We start from the raw sequence: 24,477 nt of genomic DNA on the forward strand, positions 1-24,477 counted from the left end.
CAGAAAAGATCAACCTAAGGCACTTGGGACTCCTTGCTCCACAGATACTACAAAATATGATACTTGTTTCAGCCACTAGCTTTTGGGGGTTAAATGCTACTCAGGAAGAGACAACTTTTATATGATGAGAAAGGATTTTACCAAAAAGCAAAATATGTCTTCTAAAACTCACATCCGACATATGTAAAGTAGATATAACATAACACTTCTGTTAATTAGTTGTCTAGTAGACTCTTATGCTCCTATTTTTCCTACAGCTTTTACCTTCATACATACTTTGAAAAAAGTCAATTTTCTCTCTAGCATGGTTGATCAATTTTGTATTATTGACAGTTTTTTACACATTTCTTTTAGCTTCAAAATACATTATTGGTAATACCATGTACAGCTTTCAAAGCTTAGGCAAATCCAGAAAACCTATCAAATTTATTTGATTTGCAAGCCATGAGGTTTTTCTACTGTAATTTGATACAGCATGACTAGTATTAAATGCTATTAGAATTGAGGATCTTCATCAATGAGTTTTGGGTCAATGTGTTTATTGTACTGCATTTTATATTATCTTAATCAATGACATTACTTTGTGTCACATCAGCAAGAAATTAAAATCCTTTCCCAATTTATTCATATGATTCAGTTCACTATTTGGAATCTTAAACAATCCAAAAGACTATTAATTACTTCTATTCAAAATGTATCACTTCCTCTTAATGATTTACTGCTTTTGGCATAATCTGGAAAAACTCACTTTTCAAAGTTAGAATAATTTTTATTGATTTTATCATGCATCTTTATCACTTTTCTGTCTTTTTTCATTAATTTTTTACCTGAATTTTCTTCCTGCCTTACTAAATAAATTTAAGTATGACAAAAGAAATATCTTTCATATTTAGCTAAATTGGGAGTCTGTAGGGTTTTCTTTCTTTCTTTTTTTTTCTTTTTCTTTTTTTCTTATTTTCTAAGCCTTTCTGTGATGGCTAATTTTATATGTCAATTTGATCAGGTTGTAGGATTCCCAAGTATCTTGAAAACCCTCATCTCTGTGTCAGTTTTTGAAGTTGTATCTGGAAGACCTTGATATTTAAGTCTGTGGATTAAGGAAAATATACCCTTAGCTTTCTGTGGTGACATTCTTAAGTATCTTGAAATACTTCATCTTTGTGTCAGTTTTTGAAGTAGTATCTGGAAGACACTGGTATTTAAATCCACGGATTAAGGAAAATCTACCCTTAGCTTTCTGTGTGGACATCATCCCATGTACCGAGAGTGCAAATAGTACAAAAGAGCAGAGAATGAATTTTTCCAGGCTACCTATCATTTTTGCCATTACATAGTGGAAATTCTGATACTTAGACCTTTGAATTATGAGGCTTATGTCAGTACCACACCTCTTATCTCATTCCAGGGTGGGAATTATATCACTAACTCCCTGGTTCTCCTGTTCTTGGTCTTAGACTAAATTATATGCCACTATCTTTCCTGATTTTCCAACTTGAAGACAACACTGTGTGAGACATGTTGATTTTCATGATTGCATGAGTCAGTCCCCACAAACATTACTCTCTTATAAACGATCTATCAGTATATATACCTGTTTTGTACTAGTTATTTTTCTCTAGTGAATGCTTTCTAAAGCATATTTTCATGATTGTTTCTCAACATCAGAGTAATTTGTGTCTTAGTAACTTTCATAGAACCATATAACTAAGTGACTACATTGACAAGACTCATTTAACAACATGCTAAGTTTAATTCCAATTTTGAGGCACTATGTGAGTGGTGGCATCTTTATATAAAGAAAAGAATAGTGCAGAAGCTACAGAAAGAACACTAGGCAATCATCTTTGGGTATGTGAAATTATAGATATCCACTGTAGGGTCACAATATAATCTCTTACACAAATCAGTGTACTTTTCATTGGGTAAAAATTATTTCTGAGAAAGTATCGACATTTATTTATATTTAAAACAAAGCCTCACTGTATAGCAAAGTTGGACTATAGCTGTTGGTTCTCCTAACTTCACCTTTTAGTACTGGTGTTATAGATACCATCATGCCCAACTTGAAGGTATTCATATTTAAATGGCGTTTAATGACATGGAACTAAACTAAACTAAATCACTAAAAATGTATATATAATAGACAAGAACCCAGAGGTCTGGTATTCTCAGTGTTTCAGAGGCTAGGAAGATAAGGATTAAAAGGCAAGAAGAGCCAGTGAGAAACAGTGGCAACAGCACCACATCAGTGAAGAAATGCTAAGAAACAATTCCAAGAAGGTCTGCCTAGTTGAGCCATATGCTTCTTCTTCTTCTTCTTCTTCTTCTTCTTCTTCTTCTTCTTCTTCTTCTTCTTCTTCTTCTTCTTCTTCTTCTTCTTTTTTAAAGATTTATTACTTATACAGTATTTTGCATGCATGTGTGCCTGTGGGGTAGCAGAGGGCACTAGATCTCATTATAGATGGTTGTGAGCCACCATGTGGTTGCTGGGAATTGAACTCAGGAACTTTGGAAGAACAGCCAATGCTCTTAACCTCTGAGCCATCTCTCCAGACCTGAGCCAGATACTTCTAAAAACACAAATGACTTTGTGGCCTTTGCTTCAATGTTATTACAACTTTCTGGATGGCAACAACAAAACATTAACCAGATATGGAAACTAAGGTTAGGCATAGTGACATCTTGCATGAATACCCTGATCTTGGCCATGTTTGGATCTTACAATCAGAATCCACTGATGACAGTTTGGTGAGCAATTTAGGCAGGGTTGTCTGGATGAATGACTAAGTAGATTGGTTTCTAGAAGGAATAAAAAGATAAAAATTCTAGACATGAAGATAGCTAAAATTTCCCAAGAATTAAAAATTAGAGCTATCATGCTATCTAGCTACATGATTCTTTGATATGTGTGTGTGTCTGTGCGTGCATTCGCATGTATACACATATATATGTATACACACACACAGATATATGATACTTGCAGGATCCATCCATTTATTGTGGTCCACTCAATAGTTCCAAATTATGAAATTGTCATAGTTGTCTATTGTGCTGGATATTTTTAAGTCATATTACCACACGCTAAAAGTAATCTGAGGAGACAGAACCTCAATTAAGAAAATGTCTCTATAAGATCAGGTTGTAGGAAAGCTGATACAGTATTTCTTAATTAATGATTGATGGGGTGGTGGGGAGCAGCTCATTGTGGGTGGTTTCACCCCTGGGCTGGTGGTCCTGGGTTCCATAAGAAAGCAGGCTGAGCAAGCCCTGTGGAGCAAGCCAAGTAAGCAGTACCCCTCTGTAGCCTCTGCATCAGCTCCTGACTCCAGGTTTCTATTTTTCTTGTGTTCCTGTCCTGACATTCATCAGTGATGAACAGTGATGTGGAAGATAAGGCAAATAAATCTCTTCTCCCCAAGTTGCTTTGGTTGTGATTTTTCATCAGAGTAACTAGGACACCTCAACAAATAAATGGACAAAAAATGCTTGGAAATGGAATCTTCAACAAATTTACTCTGCAAAATGCTATATGCTTTCATTCCTTCAGTGCTATATTTACTCACATGCATCAAGGTAACTGTTATAATTAGCTTTAGATGTCTACTTGACACAAATCTAAAATCACCTGAGATAAGGGAACCTCAAATGAATAATTATTGCCATCAGAGTCTTATTGTTATGACTTTAGTGGCATGTTTGTTTTTTCACTTTTTTTCTTTTATTGAAAATAGATTACCTTCTCATACAATATATCCTGATTATACTTTTCCCTCCTTCTACTCCTCCTAATTCATCTCCACCTTCCCTCCCCTCTGCATCCAGTACTTCTGTCTCTCATTAAAAAAGAACAGACTTCTAAAAGATAATAACCAAACATGACAAAATAAAATAAAATATGAAGCAAAAATCTTTGAAGTTAGACACAGCAACCCAACAGTAAGAAAACAATCCCAAGAAAAGGCTTAAATATCAGAGATCCATGTGTTTCTCATGGTGAAGAGTTGGGGGCATGTTTTTGATAGCCAACTGATATAGGAAGACCTAGCCAACTCTGAACTATAGCCTTCTTAGGCAAGTTGGCCTATGCTATATAAAAAAGTTGTTGAATGTGAATTTGGGTGCAAGCCAATACACAGCAGTCCCCCATGGTCTCTCTGCTTGAGTTCCTATCCTGACATCCTTCAATGATAGACTATGATGTAGAAGTGTTAGCAAAATAAACCCTTTCCTCAAGCAAGTTTTTTTTTGGTCTTGGTATTTAGCAATAGTAGCAGTAGCAGACACAAAACTAGAGCAGTGACTTTTTTTTTTTTTTCAAAGAAAAACTTGATAAATGACATTTTCTTCTTAAAAAGATATAGTGTTTCTCGGTCTTCGTTCTGTTTTTTGTTTGTTTGTTTGTTTAATGAAGACTATAATATAGAGAAATACAAGCAATTGGAAAGCCAAACGTAGGGGGGACAAGATGGCTGCGCCAGGAGAACACTACATCTGAGGAGCAGGACAACATTTTCCATACAGCGACCAAGAGACTGAACTCTGGGCCCAATAACAACAGCAATCATGTTTCCCAGGTGAGAGGAAACCCCCACGGCATGGGAATCAGTCAGGTCCACTCTCAGGCCACCCAGCCAGAACCTGAAAGAGATCCCGGATCCCTCAGGCAATAGGTCGCTGGACCAGAGCCACAAGCCTGCATGTCCCAATCACCTTTCTAGGCTGAAGAGTGGGCACAAAAAACACCAAAGACAGGGAGTCTCAGTTGAGAGAAAAACCCACGGGGAAGGAAGGCAGAGGGACTGGCCACGGGTCACCCAGTCTTTACCTGGAAAAGGTCTCACAGACCAGCTGGTATGAGGTGCCAACAATGAACTGGGCTCAAGCCACAAGCACGGAAAGTTGTTGCATGCCCAGCTCTCTGGCACAGACAGAGCTGCGTACCTCAGGGAAACAGAGACTGGGAGTCCCTGTCAGGAGTAAACCCCACCAGGGAAGGAAGGAAATGGGGACCTGAATTAGGTCATCCAGTATATCACTGAAAAATGTCCCGCAGACTAGCTGGCGGGCTCGCCCGCACCACCAGCCCAGAGACCTGCTTTGTACCAACTATTCCTCACAGACAGAACTGTGTGCCTCAGGAAACCAGAGACTTGGAGTCACTGTCAGGATAAATCCTAACAGGGAATGAAGCAAAGTGGACAGACTTAGGCCACCCAGTATATCCCTGGAAAAGGTCCCACAGACCGGCCCAACCCAGGGACTTGCTGTGCACCAGAGAGAGTGGTACTCACTAGCCACAGATTACCACTTGGGTACTGGGGCACAGAGCCCCAACCTCAGAACTACAAAAGCCCAGGATCCCCGAGATCAACTTCCAGATACTGCTCCAAGGGGCAACCAGTTATCCCTAAAAAAAACTGACCAAACCAAGCAACACAAAGGTTTCAGCAGCAGCCCACTAAATTTACAGCAAGAAACCCAGAAACAGGGCAGCTATTTCCAGGACTTCTCAGGGTGAGAGGAGAGCCCTCTTGACTAACAAAGACCACAGTTACCGCTCAGGTCTCTATGCCTGAGGTGAGCTGTGGCAACTCCTGAAAAATACCAGCAATACAGTGACTATCATGAGGAAGCTTCCTTCAGGAAAAACCATCTTCCTGCCAAAGGGATTCTCTCCACCACAGGATTCCAGGAAACACCAGAAACTAACTCCAAACACCTACAATAGTCCAATGGGTAGAGGCCAGCATAAAAGCTCAAACAAAAAAAGACAGAGCAATAAGGCATCTCCAAAACCCAGTTATCCAGGGGCAAGTAGCCCTTGACACACCAGCGTAACTGAAATTCAAGAAGACGACCTAACATATATGCTCATGAAGAGGATAACAGAGGAAACAAATAAAATGTGTAAAGACCTAGAAGAAGATAAAATCAAACAGATTATGGCTATCCGTAAAGAAATAGAGGAAGAGCAGGCCAATCAGATTATGTCAGAGGCAGTCCCTCTTCACATTACTATGTAACCCAATTGGACTCTGAACTCCCTCTGGGGGGGAGCAGCCTTACCAGGCCATAGGAGAGGACAATGCAGCCACTTTTGATGTGAACTGATAGACTAAGATCAGAAAGGAGAGGAGAACCTCCCCTATCAGTGGACTTGGGGAGCGGCATGCAAGCAGAGGGAGGAGGGAGGGTAGGATTGGGAGGGGAGGAGGGAGGGGCTTATGGGGAGATGCAGAATGAATAAAGTGTAATTGATGAAAATTTAAAAAAAGGGAAAAAAAAGAAAAAAAAAGAAAAAAGAAAGAAAAAAAAAAGAAATAGAGGAAGATGAAAACAAACACATTATGGCCATCCGTAAAGAAATACAGGAACTTGCAGCCAAACAGTTTATGGCCTTTAGAGAGAAAATAATTAAATCACTGAAAGAAATAAAAGAAACAGAGGATTGTTCAAACAAACAGCTGAAGGAATTGAAGGGAAAACAGGAAAATACAGTCAGACAGGTGAAGGAAATCAACAATCCGCTCAAGACCAGAAGTTAGAATTTGAAAAATTAAAGAAAACACAAATGGAGGAAATTGTGGAGAGAAAGAACTTAGGAAAGAAAACAGGAACTACAGAGGTAAGCATAACCAATAGATTACATGAGATGGAAGAAAGAATCTCAGGTGTGGAAGATACAATGAAAGAAATCGATGCATCAGTCAAAGAAAATGTTAAATCTAAAAAATTCCTGACACAGACCATCCAAGAAATTCAAGACAACATAAAAAGACAAAACCTAAGAATAATAGGAATAGAGGAAAAAGAAGATTCCCTCCTCCAAGGCCCAGAAAATATTTTCAACAAAATCATTGAAGAAAATGTCCCTAACTTAAAGGAGAGGCCAATAAGAATACAAGAAGCCTACAGAACACCCAATAAATTAGAGCAGAAAAGAAAATCCTCCCGCTACATAATAATCAAAACAGTAAGTATACAGAACAAAGAAAAAAATACTAAAAGCTGCAAGGGAAAAAGGCCAAGTAACATATAATGGCAAACCCATCAGAAACATACCTGACTTTTCAACAGAGACTATGAAAGCCAGAAGGGCCTGGATGGATATCATGCAGACCCTAAGAGAACACAGATGCCATCCCAGGCTACTATACCCAGCAAAACTCTCAGTCCTCATAGATGGAGAAAACAAGATATTCAATGACAAAAATAAATTTCAACTATACCTACACACAAATCCAGCATTACAGAAGATATTAGAAGGGAAATTAAAACCCAAGAAAAGTAGCTACATTCAAGGAAACACGGGAAATAATTAACCTCACTACAGTAAAACAAAAAGTAACCAAGCACACAAACTTATGACCACAGCCAAAATCAAAATCAAAGGCTCTAACAGCCACTGGTCATTAATCTCTCTCAACATCAATGGATTCAATTATCCAATAAAAAGACACAGACTAACAGAATGGATGCATAAACAAGTCTCAGCAACCTGTTGAATACAAGAAACACACCTAAGTTACAAAGATAGACATTACCTGAGGATAAAGGGTTGGAAGACAGCTTTCTAAGCAAATGGACCCAAAAAGCAAGCAGAAGTAGCCATTCTAATATCTGATAAAATAGACTTCCAACCAAAATTAATCAAAAGAAATGGGGATGGACACTTAATACTCATCAAGGGAAAAATTCCACCAGGATGACATCACAATCCTGAACATCTATGCCCCAAATACAAAGGCAACCACATTTGTAAAAGAAATATTGATAAAATTTAAACCACACATAGATCCCCACACAATAATAGTGGGAGACTTCAATACCCCACTCTCAACAAAAGACAGGTCAACAAAACAGAAATTAAAAGAAGAAACCATGTCTCTAACACAGGTCATAAATTAAATGAACCTAGCAGACAATTACAGAACCTTGCACCCAAACACAAAAGAATTTACCTTCTTCTCAGCACCTCATGGAACCTTCTCCAAAATAGACCATATAGTGGCACACAAAGCAAGCCTCGACAGATACAAGAAGATTGAAATAATCCCTTTTAACCTATGTGATCACCATGGGATAAAGCTGGATCTCAACAACAAGAAAAATAGCAAAAAGCCTACACACACATGGAAACTGAACAGCTTGCTACTAAATGACAGCTGGGTCAAGGAAGATATAAAGAAAGAAAGTAAAATATTCCTAGAATTCAATGAAAATGAAGGTAAAAGATACCCAAACTTGTGGGACACAATGAAAGCAGTGCTAAGAGGAAAGTTCATAGCACTGAGTGCCTTCAAGAAAAAATTCGAGACATCTCATTCAAGTAACTTAATGGCTCACCTAAAAACCCTAGAAAAAGAAGAAGCAGACACATCAAAAAGGAATAGATGCCTGGAAATAATCAAAATCAGGGCTGAAATCAATCAACTAGAAACAAATAAAACAATTCAAAGAATCAATGAAACCAAGAGCTGGTTCTTTGAGAACATCAACAAGATAAACAAACCTTTAGCCAAGTTAACTAAAAGGCAGAGAGACACCATCCAAATCAACAAAATCAGAAAAGGAAAGGGGGACATAACTACAGACACTGAGGAAATCCAAACAATCATTAGGACTTACTTCAAGAGTCTATGTGCCACAAAATTTGAAAATCTAAATGAAATGTACAATTTTCTTGATCGATTCTACTTACCAAAACTGAATCAAGACAAGGTAAATCAATTAAATAGTCCTATATCCCCCAGGAAAATAGAACTTATCGAAAGTCTCCCATCCAAAAAAAGCCCAGGACCAGATTGTTTCAGCACAGAATTCTTCCAAACCTTCAAAGAAGATCTAACTCCAAATCTCTTCAAACTTTTCCACAAAAAAGAAACAGAAGGAACACTACCAAACTCATTCTATGAAGCCACAGTCACCTTGGTACCTAAACCTCACAAAGACCCAACAAAGAGAATTTCTGGCCAATCTCCCTTATGAACTTTGATGCAAATATACTCAACAAAACACTTGCAAACCGAATCCAAGAACACATCAAAGATATCATCTACTACGACCAAGTAAGCTTCATCCCAGGTATGCAGGGGTGGTTCAATATACAAAAATCCATCAACATGACCCACCATATTAGCAAACTGAAAGAAAAAAAAAACACATAATAATTTCCTTAGATGCTGAAAAAGCATTTGACAAAATCCAATATCCATTCCTGTTTAAAGTCTTGGAGAGATCAGGGATAAAAAGCACATATCTAAACATAGTAAAGACAATATACAGCAAGCCTAGAGCCAACATCAAACTAAACGGTGAGAAACTTAAAGAAATCCCACTGAAATCAGGGACAAGGCAACGCTGTCCACTCTCTCCATATCTCTTCAACAAAGTTCTGGATGTCCTTCTTAGAGCAATAAGACAGTTGAAGGAGATCAAGGGGATAAAATTGGAAAGGAAGAAGTCAAATTATCACTATTTGCAGATGATATGATAGTATACCTGAGTGAGCACCAAAATTTTACCAGGGAATTCCTACAGCTAATAAATACCTTCAGCACAGTGGCCAGATACAAAATTAATTCAAAAAAGTCAGTAGCCCTCCTGTATACAAAAGAGAAAAGGGCTGAGAAAGAAATTAGGGAAACAACACCCTTCACAATAGCCACAAATGACAGAAAGTACCTTGGTGTAACCCTAACCAAGCAAGTCAAAGTCTTTTATGAAAGAAATTTCAAGTCTCTGAAGAAAGAATTAGAAGAAGATATCAGAAGATGGAAAGATCTCCCATGCTCATAGCTTCACAGGATTAATATAGTAAAAATGGCCATCTTACCAAAAGCAATCTACAGATTCAATGCAATTCCCATCAAATTACCAACAAAATTCTTTACATACCTGGAAAGAAAAATTCTCAACTTCATATGGAATAACAAGAAACCCAGAATTGCTCAAACAATCCTCTGCAATAAAATATCTGGAGGTATCTCCAGCTCTGATCTTAATCTGTACTATAGAGCAACAGTAATAAAAACTGCATGGTACTGGCTTGGAAACAGAATGGTGGATCAATGGAACCTAATAGAAGGCCCAGAAATAAGCCCACACACTTATGGACACCTTATCTTTGACACAGATGCCAAAACCATACAATGGGAAAAAGATAGCATCTTCAACAAATGGTGCTGGTGTAAGTGGATGCCTACATGTAGAAAAAAGCAAATAGGTCCATACTTATCACCCTGCACAAAACTAAAGTCCAAGTGGATTGAAGACCTCAACATAAAACCAGACTACATTAAATTGGTTAGAGGAAAAGTGGGGAAGACCCTAGAACTCTTTGGCACAGGAGACAACTTCCTAAAGAGAACACCAACAGCACAGGCTCTAAGAGCAACAATCAATAAATGGGACCTAATGAAACTGAAAAGCTTTTGTAATTCAAAGGACACTGTCATCAAACAGAATGAATGCCTATAGATTGGAAAAGAATCTTTACCAACATATTATCTGACAGAGATCTAATATCCAGTATATATAAAGAACTAAAGAAGATGAAGAGCAGCAAACCAAGTAATCCAATTTAAAAAAAAGGGAACAGAGCTAAACAGAGAATTCTCTGTATAGGAATATTGAATGGCAGAGAAGCACTTAAATAAATGCTCAACGTCATTAGCCATTAGGGAAATGCAAATCAAAACAACCCTGAGATTTCACCTTACACACATCAGAATGGCTAAGATGAAAAACTCAATTGACAACACATGCTGGAGAGGCTTTGGAGAAAGGGGAACCCTCCACCACTGCTGGTGGGAATGTAAACTTTACAACTACTCTGGAAATCAAACTGGTGCTTTCTCAGACCACTTGGAATAGTGCTTCCTCATGGTCTAGCCATACCACTCCTAGGCATATGTCCAAAAGAGGCTCAAGTACACAATAAGGACATTTGCTCAACCATGTTTGTAGCAGCTTTATTTGTAATAGCCAGAAGCTGGAAACAGCCCAGATGCCCCTCAACTGAACAATGGATACAGAAATTGTGGAACATCTACACAATGGAGTATTACCTTGCAATGAAAAATAAGGAAATCATGAAATTTGCAGGTAAATGGTGGGACCTGAAAGGATCATCCTGAGTGAGCTGTCCCAGAAGCAGAAAGACACACATGCTATATACTCACTCATATAGACATGTAATATAGGATAAACCTACTAAAATCTGTACATCTAAAGAAACTAATCAAGAAAGAGGACCCTGACTAAAATGCTCAATCCCTATCCAGAAAGGCAAAGAGGAAGGACATCAGAAGAAGAAGAAAACAGGAAACAAACTAGGAACCTTCCACAGAGGGCCTCCGAAAGGCTCTGTCCTGCAGACTATCAAAACAAATGCTGAGACTTATGGCTAACTGTTGGGCAGTGTGCATTGAATCTTATGTAAGAAGTGGGAAATAGCAAGATCTGGAGAGGATAGGAATCCCCCAAGAAGAACAACACAACCAGAAAATGTGAACCAGTGGTCTTTCCAGAGACTCAACCAAGTACCATGCATGGATATAACCTAGAACCCCTGCACAGATATAGCCCATGACAGTTTAGTGTCCAAGTGGTTTCCATAGCAATGGGAAGAGGGACTGCCTCTGACATAATCTGATTGACCTGCTCTTTGATCACCTCCCCCTGAGGGGGGAATAGCTTTACCAGGCCACAGAAGATGACAATGCAGCCACTCCTGATGAGATGTGATAGACTAAGATCAGAAGAAAGGAGAGGAAGACCTCCAGTATCAGTGGACTTGGGGAGGGGCATGTGTGAAGAAGGGGGAGGGAGGGTGGGATCCGTAGGGGAGGAGGGAGCAGCTTATGGGGGAATACAAAGTGAATAAATGTATTTAATAAAAACAGTAAAAAAGAAAAAAAAAACAATGTTATTGATTTTTGTACTTAAAAAAAAAAGCCAAATGTAACGTGAAATGAACACTACAAGCTTGGGTGTAGAGGATGATCAAATATAAATGTCAATTACATTTACAGAAAAAAAATTATAAAAGTAAATTTTCACTAATTCTTGACTTTATGTAAGAGTAAGTTTCATCTGTAAAAGAAGAAGCCACACACAGAATTTGTCAGAAAACAAGAACAATTTAAGCTGGGTATGGAGGCACATGCCTGTAATTCAGGTTTTGGCAGGTGAAGGCATGTGGATCAGAAGTTCGGAATCAACATTAGGTATGTAGGAGGTCTGTGATTAGTTTAGGCTGTGAGAGAACTTTTTAAAGAAGAAAGGTGGGAAGAGACTAAGAGGACTGAACCTTAATTGTTACTGTCTTCTAATGGCAAAACAAACATAAAGTTCTTGTCTGATAACTTCAGACATACTAAAAATACTATTTAGAGATACCCTTTGCTATTACTCTCTTTAAAAAATCGAGGAGAAGAGGGAGGGAGGAAGGATGGGAGGGAGGGAGGGAGGGATAGATTGGGAGGGAATGAGGGAGCGGGATATAGCTGGGATACAGAGTTAATAAAATGTAGCTACTAATAATAAAATTTTAAAAAATAAAGATTACAATTGCTCACATTGTTAAATAATTGATAATGGTTTCTTTTTCAACTCTTGATAACTTGTCAGGTTGCCCTCAGCAATGAGAAATGTGTTTCCAAAATAAAAAGCAAACGTCAGTTTTCTTTGTAACTTCAACTTTCTAACAACAACAATAATAAAAACAATATAGTAAATTTCAGAAAGTTGTGGCAATAACAAAATGGTTTGTGTTGTTTGTTTGTTTGTTTGTTGAGTCATGCTCTTACTACTTAGCACTGGATAGTCTGGAAATTACTATGTAGAGCAGGTTGGCATCAAACCCACAAAGATCAGACTGCTTCTACCTCCCCAGTGCCAGAATTGAAGGCATATACCTATAGGCGTAGCCATAATAAAATGCTTTTAAATAATCAAACCAAACCAAACAAAAAATACATATTTTAAACTGAGCCCATATCTTTTTTTCACTATGCTATTTTGTTCCTATATTCTCTCCAAACATTCCTTATAATGGCTGAGTTATGTTCTGTTACACATGTATATCAAAATTCAAGAATTTCTTTATTCTCAGCTATTAGTATTAGGACTTACACTTTGAATAAGCTAAACCCTTCATGAGCACAAAAAACAGCTATGATCATTTTCTTTCCATCATGGGATGTGTTTACAAGTTCAGAGGAGTGAAATCCAGGAGGCAGTTGTTAGCACTTTGCAACATCACCTTGTATTTTCTATCTTAAAAATACTTTATACCTGTCTGTCTGAAGCCTAATTCTGAGAATCAGTCTATGTTTTAAAACATCTGTTACTCTCCTTTTTGCCCACCTTTTTTTTCCTCTTCTCCTTCCTCCTCCTCCTCCTCCTCCTCCTCCTCCTCCTCTTCTTCTTCTTCTTCCTCTTCTTCTTTAAAATAATATAGCAGGGTCAAAATATTTGAAAGAAAAACACTGCTATGAGAGCTACACAATCTTTTCAGATAACACTGCTAGACCTCTTTTAAAACTGAACTTTAAATGTCATTTGCAGTTTGTTAGATGAATGTATTAGATCCTGTGAAGATGAGAGAAGGTGGGGAGCTGAGTACAGCTACCGCCTACTTTCCTTGCTCTGTTCCTATTTGCAGGTGACTTGAAAATCCTTAAATTACAGAGAGGAAAACTAGGTATTATAGACTCTGTAGATGCCCAGAACACCTGTTTTGTAAAGGCATGCTGCTCCGATGATAAATCACCTCAGCTTTATGAAATGATTCATCATTAATCATTACAAAAATAGTTTTAACAATTCATAAGCTCAAATAATGCTATTCCATTAGGTCTGTGTTTATTACAACTGTATTACTTTGACTAAGTTTGGAAACTGGGAAAACTCAAGAAGTTTATTTCTAGATACCTTTCCATTCATTCAATGTTGTGGTTAGCCATATCCATCAATGAGACGTTTTTTTAGCAGAGGAAAAAGTTGATAAATGACTTTTTCTTCCTAAAGGGGTATAGCGTTTCTAAGTCTTTGGTCTGTGTTTCAGCAGAGAGTATTATATAGAGGAAAAATAGGTTTTTGTTATTATTGATTCTATATGTTTAACAGACAACATAGAACATTTTGAGGAAAAAATAGGTGTTATTTGTTTTTTTTTTTTTTTTTTTAGTTTGTTTTTTTGTGTGTTTGTTTTGTTTTCTTTTTGGTTAGTTGGTTGAGTTTGTTATTATTATTACTGTTTTGTTTTGTTCTTTTTACACCGAGTAATTCTCTGACACTAGTTAGTTGCCCTACAGTTCAGTTCAATTCTGACATTAACAGAGTTACTGCACACTACATAGGTTAGGTATTCAGTCCCATGAGGTGCTCCTGCACATACTGCAGAAGCCAATCAACGAGGTTCTCAGATTACCTATAATTTTAGTATGACCTGACAAACATTGAAGATTTTCACGTCTCTAACTCAGCTTTAATTTTCAAGAGTAATTTACAGAGTACAGGCAAGTACAGATACTTAATTAAGTGCAGATAGTTAATTTTGTTATTCTGTTACAATGCATTTTTTAAACAATGCAATAAACATCCAGATAAGGAAAAACTCAGAGTAAGGTTTGGAAAGGTCCTGAGTGCAGGTATTTCTGATTGTGTAGAGACCAGCATATTATTTTGTAGGCATATGCATAAATCCTTAATGAGTGATGTCTTGTATATTAAGTGCATAAGTCTAAGCCATTGAAAGTTTTTTTCACCTCAGTGTGTTTCTAAATATTCCAAGTCTCCATGTCTAAAATTGATGAGCAAAGTGATGCTAACGAGGCATATCAAGGTCACTTCTGTGCTCAAAGACTGCTTAAAGAAGAGCTGAGACACTAGCATATAACATGAAAATTTTTCCTGTGCTGCAAATCTGTCTAAACAATTGTCGAGCTATATTTTAGGTAATTGGACTGGAGAATTCGATACTACGATCGAGCAGCTGAGAGTGGCCATTGTCACAGTAAATTCTACCAGAGTGGACGCAGGACTAGCCACAGGATTATCATCATGGATTGCTGCAGCCATGAATCATCTGAAGGAATGGGCGGGCATGGGAGCATTAGCAGGCCTTCTGGTGTTGGTCTCCTTGGTTTGCCTGTGGTATATATGCAAGATTAGAGTCTCACAACAGTGTGATGCAGCCATGATCATTCAGGCCTTTACAGCCATTGAAGCAGGACATTCGCCCCAAGCATGGTTGGATACCATAAAAAGCTAAAATGTTACACTCAGGATGCGAGGCTAAGCACTGCACTCAGGGTCAGCTGCTTTGAACCCAGAGAAGAGCATGTCTGATTGCATGCGGGTTGATACCCCAGGTCCCGCCTCTGAGAAAAAGGTATCAGACGGGTCTGATGCTCTTTGGGTGGATGACACCTAAATGAACATTGGTACAAAGTCCCAATTTATTTCTAATATCAGAGATCAGACCTCTACTCTTGCCTGATGCATCTAAAACAAAAAGGGGGAACTATAGAGAGCTGCGGAATGCTGTACCTTAAAGATGGAGCTGGTTTCTGCCTTCCACCTTCCCGATGGTGAGTGCTCTCTGTCAGGAACAATTCCACATTTGGCTAAGGCTGAGGATCTGGCTTGCTTCCATGTATGTGGACCTATCTGCATTGCCCACGTGGCACGCCTGGGTTGGCTACCCAGAGGCTATGTAAGCTGTGGGCTGGCTTTCCCCAGGGTCAGATGATTGTTCAAGGTTCCTGAATAAACTGCATTGAAAAAAAAAAAAAAGAAGAGCTGAGAGCCACAGAGATTCCCAAACTGTTACTGAGTTAGGGATTGTACCAGTGATTGTACCTTATAGCTCAGCTTCTCAGCATCGGCCCTGGGCTTTATCAGTGTCAGACCAAGACTTTTCATTATGGTGTTCACAGGTTGACAACATGCCTTTCCTTACGTAACCTAAAAGAATGACATATCCTTTCCTTATGTAACCTAAAAGGATGACACATTCTAAGGAGATAGTATACTGGAGTCACTAGCCACATAGCATCCCATGGGTTTAGGCACCATTCTGTAGTAACTCTACCACTTATTTGGACAAACTTCTTATATGATTTGTGTTTTAGTTTCATATTTAAAACAATAATGTCTTAGTTCATCTGTCTTAATACCCTGCGTGGTTCTAAAGTAGTGCTTTGGTCTAAAGTAGTATGAACTCTACTGTGCTATCAAAGCATTAGATTGAAAGGCCATCTTTTTGTTGTCATGCGAATAACTTTTATGAAGATTGCTTTAATATTTTCTCTCATATGAACAAAGGACAGAGCCCCATAATGACATGGTGAGAGTAAGACTCCTAAATGGAATTACGTTCCAACAGCTTAAGTAACACTATAATTATAAAAAAAAGAAAGAAAAAGACTTCAAAGAAGTACCCCCAAAAGTAATGGGCAGGACCTCTTCCTTATACTTTCATTTCATTAAACACAAACAAACTAAAAACAGTGAAATTACCTACACATTATACTGTAGCTCCCCATCCCTTGCTTTCTATTGATGTGATAGATACCATGAACAAAAGCAACTTGCCAGCAAAGAGTTCATTCGGCTTACAAGTCACAGTTGATCATCTGGGGAAACCAAGGCAAGAACTCAAGAAAGGAACATGGAGACTAGAACTGAAGCAAAGGTCATGGAGGAGTTCTGTTTATTGATTTGTTTTCCATGGCTTGCTGAGCTCATTCTACTTTCTTATTGCACACAGAACAACCTACCAGAGATGGCACTATCCCCATTGGGTGTGCCTTTCCCACATCAGCCATAAATCAAGAAAATGCTCTATAGACTTGCTTACTGGGCAATCCTATGGAGGCATTTTCTCAATTGAGGTTCCTCTTTCTTAGATAACTTGATCTTTTGACAAGCTGACAGAAATATTAACTAGGACTTTACCCTACCCACACCCCCAGGATGACATCTAATTGCATTTAGGCTCCATCAAGTGTACTGCTCTTACAAATGTGACTTTATGCTTCTAAAAACATTAATGTATCTCTAGAGGTTCAGTAAGGATGTCTCACAAAATTCAGGCTTGCTGCTTTGGCACAAAGTACACTTTGTCACAAAAAGACTAACACAGATCAGAGAAATGCAAACCACTTTATCATTACACCTTGTTAGTTACTTAGGACCATAGGTAATTTCTTTTAAGGGAGAAAATGTTAGAGCTGCAAGACAGTATTAATTACTTTAACCCACTTCTATTTACAAATGTACAATTCCTGCAGATTGGTCTCAACCCTACTGCTCCTGAATAAGAAAACAACATAATTTTGACTCAGCCACCAAGGTCCTGTCCTTATTACTGCAATGTAGACCTATGACAACACCTTTCTTCATAATAGTCCTTTTCTAGCCATTTTGATATTATATTTAAAACCACATTTTGACTGTTTTTTTTTCGCCTATTACCACAAGGTTCTTTATTAGTTCAAAATTTAGATCGATAATCATATATCAAAATCCAGAAGAACATATAGTTACTGAAGTTATAAATTAGTAATTACATGAAGGTGACCCAAGAACATCATTCCCTAGCCAAAAAGAAAATTGGGTTGAACTCAAATGACTTGCAAAGTTCTGTATGTTAAAGATTCAGCCTCCGTGGTGGTACTATTGGTATGTAGTAGGTAGAAGCTTTACGAAGTAGAGCATAGTAAATCTTGAGATCTTTTAGAACATGCCCTCAGTGCACCCTCAGGGCTTCTCAGCCCCTCTGTTTGCTCTCCATTGCTTCCTAGTGACAGATATTCTTGGTTATCAATTTGACCACAATTGAAAATAACTAAAACCCAAATGTTTGGTCTTTAGTCAGAATTTTTTTCTTAATTAAATAATTTGAAGTGGGCAGACTCATTGACCCATTTCTAACTTGGATCTTTGTAGTAGGAAGATACACCTTTAATCCTTATGTTTTGAGGTGGGAAGATCCACCTTTGATCTCGGCCACACCTTCTGCTGGCAGCCCACATAGACATAGAAGAAAGAAGCTTGCTCTCACTGGCAAGTCCATTCCTTTAAGAGCATTAAAGCCTACTTATTCAGAATTCTAGTGTATACTGAGAACTAGCTGAGATAGCCAGCCTTGTGGACTGAACAACTATTGGATTTGTGGACCTTCTGTTGGTGGACAATCATTGTTAGATTAGATGGAGCACAGCCTGTAAGCCATTCTAATAAATTCCATATATATTCATTTTATAAGTTGTTACTCTAGAGAACCCTGACTAATACACAGGAAGTACTACAATGTTGTACTGTCTTATAACAGGCCTCAAATAATGACACAAACCAGCCATGAATTGGAATATCCAACATCATGAGTTAGAATAAACTTTTCAATTTTATAAATTAATTCTGTTCAACATTTTTTAAAGTTATAGAAATCTGACTAAGATAAAATATAATATAACATAATATAATATAAATAAATAAAATAAATATGACTAAATAAAATATAATATGTTTTATTTACCTATAGACTTTATGTATAAATGTAAAATTGGTAGAATCTAGATTTTATTACGATTGTTGGAAAAAAATTTTCTAAGAAAGTCCTATAAAGAAATGGAAAGCAAGGAAAATGCAACAGCTAAAAGTGGGTGGTGTACTATAATTCCAGAACTTTGCACTCAAGAGGATGAGGATTTTGAGTTTGAGAAGAGCCTATCCTAAGAAACAAGACTCTATCTCCAAAAAAATGCATGAATAAAATAATATATTAAAAAGCATAGGAACAGTTGGGTATGTGGATTTGAAGTTTTCAGCTCTTACAATATGAAGGAGCCTACTGAATCTTAAATAATATAACTTCTAAGTTGTAGGATTTGCAGCAAGTCACTGGTTTCTTGATATTAGTTCCTTTTTATCCTTGGGGCACATTCCAAAGTCCCCATTGGATGCCTAAAATTGAATATTATTGAACCTTATATACTCTATTTTTCCTGTACATATAGAATAGATCACAGACCCTCTAGCTGCCTTTCTGACCATCCCAGAAATCAGGTCATGTTTCCCACCTTCTGAAGCTCATCCTTAGAACAAAGAACTGACCAGCACCTGCTGAGAATAATCAGTCCTCTAGTCTCAGCAGGAGAAGCATGCCCAGGCCTATTCTATTATAACTTTATGGTCCTACCTCCTGCCTGGACTTATGCCCCTTGACAGCTAGGCCAGACTAAATCTCATGCTTTGGAAGTTCCTGCTATCCACTTTAAAAACTGAAGGAATCAGAAAACAAACAACCACCACCACCACCATTCAACACAAAATACCAAAAACTTTTGTTTAAGTGATTTGAAGGTCTTTTGAGATCCACTGTCACAGTATACCTGTCATCTTTCCTAGGGCATTTTTTTTTTCTGGACAGGAAAGATGCCATCCCTCTTCAGGGTCTCATCTCATAACAAAGTTCTTTTGTGTGAGTCCCTTTCCACTGAACTTACTTTTTTTCTTTATAATTTCTAACAATGTCTTTCTATGTTAACATTTAATTTATAAACTAGGCACAATAACAACAATAATCAACCATTACAATGCATTATAACCATTACAATGCATTATAATAAATGTTTTATTGGTGTAATCTGTTTTAATACCTTTTATAGTGATAGAAAAATATAATCTCAGTGTAGCACAAAGAAACACGTAAGTAGAAATAGCGCAACAAGTCAATTCTTTTTGTAGAAAAGGTACACCAGGATCCAGACGAGCCTAGTAAACACACCTGGCCAAGATGGCTTCCGTGGTTTATCTCTGTGTAAGTGATGACTGCATGTCATCTGGTTTGTTAGAGCTTAACATGACAATCTGATATGATTGGTGAATTAGCACATACAGGAGGAGCTTGACAGGTTCAGGAAATATGAGTCTTTACTAGGCTAGTAAACACTCTTTAATAGAATAAAAAAAATTTCTCACAATTCTACTCCACCCTTCTTGTGATGATATGAGATAATAGAATGCACTGAAGTGCAGTGAGATGAATGACACTGGCATTATGGGAGCATCAGGCTCCTATATAATGGTTACTTGAGTACAAGCACTGTTATATTGTGAAATATCTGATAATTGATAAGCAAGATGGTTAAATTACTGTTAGTCAGGCAAAACACAATAGATAATGGGATGAGGCCTACTCTACAGAGATGGCATAAGATTTCCTCATATTCCTTGGAATCCAATGCAGGATAAACTATAAATATGTTTGTAGTTCTAAATTTTTTCAGATCGTAGTGGAATAGAGGGAAATAAAGCTGCAGAAAACAAACTACAGATAAAGAGGTACCACTGTCCCAACTTGTGAGAACTTTTGATTAAATCCCAAGGTCAACATTTTGATTGAGAGATTGTTCTTTATTAATTGATAAATAAAGACTAGGGGTGTTTAAATTTGAGACTTTGTCCTTACTGAAGTTAGCTTGCCAGCTACTGAAGCGTAGAAAGAGCACCAAAAAGCAAAGGAGATCAGTTATTGCCCGGGATAAAAAGATATTTTGGACGGCATTGAAAACAAGCTGAGAAGCTGGATGATGGAAGATTCTTTTTCTTTTTTCCTTCAGATAACAACAGACCACAAAGAAAAAGTTTAACTTTTCTCTTTTTTTATTTTATTATTATTATTTTTTTATCAGTTACATTTTATTAACTCTGTATCCCAGCCGTGTCCCGATCCCTCATTCCCTCCCAGTCCCTCCCTCCCTCCCTGATCTCCACCGTGCCCCTTTCCAAGTCCACTGATAGGGGGGACCTCCTCCCCATTCATCTGATCCTGTTTTATCAGGTATCTTCAGGACTGGCTGCAAAGCCCTCCTCTGTGGCCTAACAGGACTGCTCCTCCCTTCGGGGGTGGGGAGACCAAGGACCTCAACATAAAACCAGATACCCTAAATCAATTGGAAAAAAAAGTGGGGAACAGCCTAGAACTCATTGGCACAGGAGACAACTTCCTGAACAGAACACCAACAGCACAGGCTCTAAGAGCAACAATCAATAAATGGGACCTCATGAAACTGAAAAGTTTCTGTAAAGCAAAGGACACTGTCATCAAAACAAAACGACTGCCTACAGATTGGGAAAGAATCTTCACTAACCCTTTATCTGACAGAGGACTAATATCCAGTATATACAAAGAACTAAAGAAGCTGAAAAGCAGCAAAGTTTAACTTTTCAACAGAAACCAAATATTTAATCAGAGTTGGTGCACTTTGTGCTGGTTAGAGAAGGATGGCAGTCCAAGAAGTATGAAGAGAAACATGGGTTTGTGACAATGTATCCTTTTGGAACTAGTTTTCAAACCAAGCAAGAATGGTGAGGTATGCATATGTGTAGGGTGAGGAGGGTTCTATAAGGAATGATCAGAAAGTTTACTTTCTTTTTCCACTCCTGGAAATGTGTTTAGTTAGGAGCCTGAATTGTTTCTGAGGCTGGAGTGTCACAATGTTGAGTTGTAGCTCTCTATGCCATCAATTGTTTTGTATGATAGTAAGGGGGAAAGCGTTATCAGCAGTAATCCAAATGTCTATTGACTTGCTAACTTACAGTTGTGTGTAAGGATCTCAAATTCACAAACTTAAAATATCCTCCAGTTATTTTTGGAGTCCTCAGACTACTTCACAGGGGTCTACAAACACTTGGAGTAACTACTCCAAGTGTTGCTTGCCATATTCTTTCCTTCATACTCCCATTTCTTTGCACCTGCTATCTTAAAATATACTTGAAGAAGACTGGAGAGCTAGCCCAGGAGTAAGGAACACTGTTCTTCCAGAGGACCCAGCATTGATTCCCAGCACCCACATAGCAGCTAACACGCATCTCTAATCCATTCTAAGGGGATCTGAAACTTTCTTCTGGCTTTCAGGGGTAACAGGCATGCACATGGTACACAATATATATGAAGGCAAAACATCTTTACATACAAAAAATGTTTAAAAAATACATCTGTGAGGGATCCCATTGTTTTTATGGACCATAATGATGATATATATGATTGTTCATGTCCAGAACAATGTATCTGCATGCTATTACTATATTTTGTCTTCACTTTCTTTAAGCTCTTCTTTCTGTAGAAACATCAAACCCAGTCCAAAGAACCCATTATAAAAATATTTATTTTGTCTCATGTTTCTTAAAGCTCCAAAGCATGGTTCCAACATTTTCTTAGTCTCTGTTATCAGAAGGGACTTAAGGTGAAAGGACAAGAGAGTACTTGAGGAAGAACAGCTTGGGAGAACCAAAGAAGCCAAATTTGTTTTATAGCAGTCTACTCTTCTAGTAACTAATCTACTCTTGCAGGAACTACATTAACCCATTCATGGGGATTGAACTTGAATTGCCTACATATCTCTTAATGGTCTTATTACCTCTTGACACTCTTAAATCAAAGTTGAAGCCTTAACATGATTTTTAGTGGAGACAAATCATATTACACCATAGCGTATATGAGTAGATATTTCTTTGAATGCCTGAGTTATTCCCTGTGACCAGACTAGAATGGAAAATTCATAGATCATCCAGTGATGCAGGAAACAGAATCCACATATCTTCCTATATTTTGATGACACAGGTTAACCAGGAAGAAGGTCTATTAGAAACACCAGTGCATTTAACAGTGTTTGATTTTTGCCTAAGTAGCTTATAGGTCTTATCTGACTTTTCTCTGCCTTCTGCTCCAGATGTTAAAATTATTTTTGTTGAGTTGAAAGATATATACAAGATTAACATTAATATTTTCCTAGAGTTGTATGAAAATTTGCAAACTTCTAACATCCTTTGGTTTTTCTAAGTGAGAAAAATAAAGCTCAGATTTGTTTATATCTTTCCATTAATATTAAAATATCCTGTAAAAATTAGATGGAGACTATACTTCAAGTTTGAAATAAACAGTACGCACCCTGTAATATCTGTTGGGGATTTTGATTTTGGGTTTTTAAAGTAAATATGAACCTGCCAAAGGCATTATGACAGGAATTTTGATAAAATAAAAAAGATTGTCTTATTTTCTCTGAATACAATTCTGGTTTGAGAGGTAGGCCTTTGTTGAAGGCCAGAATCAGGAGTAGTTTTAGTGAAGTACTTGTCAACCATATTATCAAAGGATGTGAATGCTTCAATAACTCAAGCAATCTTTACTTTCTAAATCATTTCAAAATTGACTGATATTCTAAATTACATTCAATGTATAGAGGAAAAAATGCAGAGTGTGGTATTTCCTGTCTTGTGTGTAGAAAAAGAAAGAAAATATAAGTCACTTAAAATAAACAAAAGCAGTTCAATAAATATTACATCAACTTTACAACTTACACACACACACACACACACACACACACATGCGCGCAGTGCATAGTACCAAAGCAACTGAGCGGAAAGAATAAGTAAAGCTGTTTGTAGTGCTGCTTAAAGTTTAACTAAAAATTAACAGAGCCAGACCTCAAATGAAATGAGTACAGGCCAAGAATAGCTAGATATGTGGGAGTTGAAGACAACTTTAAAATGCTGAAACCTCCATGAAAGTTCAGGGTAAGAAAATTGAATCCAAAGTATCAACACCCACTTAAAAAAAAAAAAAAAAAAAAAAAAGAAAGATTGATGCCCCAGGTCCCGCCTCTGAGAAAAAGGTACCAGACGGGTCTGATGCTCTTTGGGTGGATGACACCTAAATGAACATCAGCACAAAGTCCCAATTTATTTCTAATATCAGAGATCAGACCTCTACTCTTGCCTGATGCGTCCAAAACAAAAAGGGGGAACTGTAGAGAGCTGCGTAATGCCGTGCCTGAAAGATGGAGCTGGTTTCCACCTTCCACCTTCCCGATGGTCAGTGCTCTCTGTCACAAACAACTCCACATTTGGCTAAGGCTGAGGATCTGGCTTGCTTTCATGTATATGGACCTATCTGCATTGCCCCCGTGGCATGCTGAGGTTGGCTACCCAGAGGCTATTTAAAGTGGGCTGGCTTTACCCAGGGTCAGATGATTGTTCAAGGTTCCTGAATAAACTGCATTGAAAAAAAAGAAAGAAAGAAAGAAAAGAAAGTTGTGGGCAGTAATCTAGAAACACTTGAAAATCAAAGTTTCATTGAAATTGTCTCATGAATGAGAGAGAACCAGGGTTTGAGAAAATGAAGCAAAATAATTTTTTAAAGAAAAAAAATTAATCACATTTTACATCATGACAGAACAGCTTAACTGGGGAAGCTTGTAAGGCAAAGGAATAATGGAGAAATTATTCCTACTGGTTTATTTTTATGATTAATCTTACTATTGGAAAGGATATAAATTTTTTTATTCTTGAGAGTACTGAAGCCAAGGAAGCCTTGATCTTCCTCTAGAGCTAAAAATGACCTTGAAATTGTGATCCTCTTCCTTCCTCCTCCTTAGTGTTGGGATTTCAAGTACATGTCAC

This window comes from Meriones unguiculatus, chromosome X (genome assembly GCF_030254825.1).
Source record: "Meriones unguiculatus strain TT.TT164.6M chromosome X, Bangor_MerUng_6.1, whole genome shotgun sequence".
Classification (NCBI taxonomy): Eukaryota; Metazoa; Chordata; class Mammalia; order Rodentia; family Muridae; genus Meriones; species Meriones unguiculatus.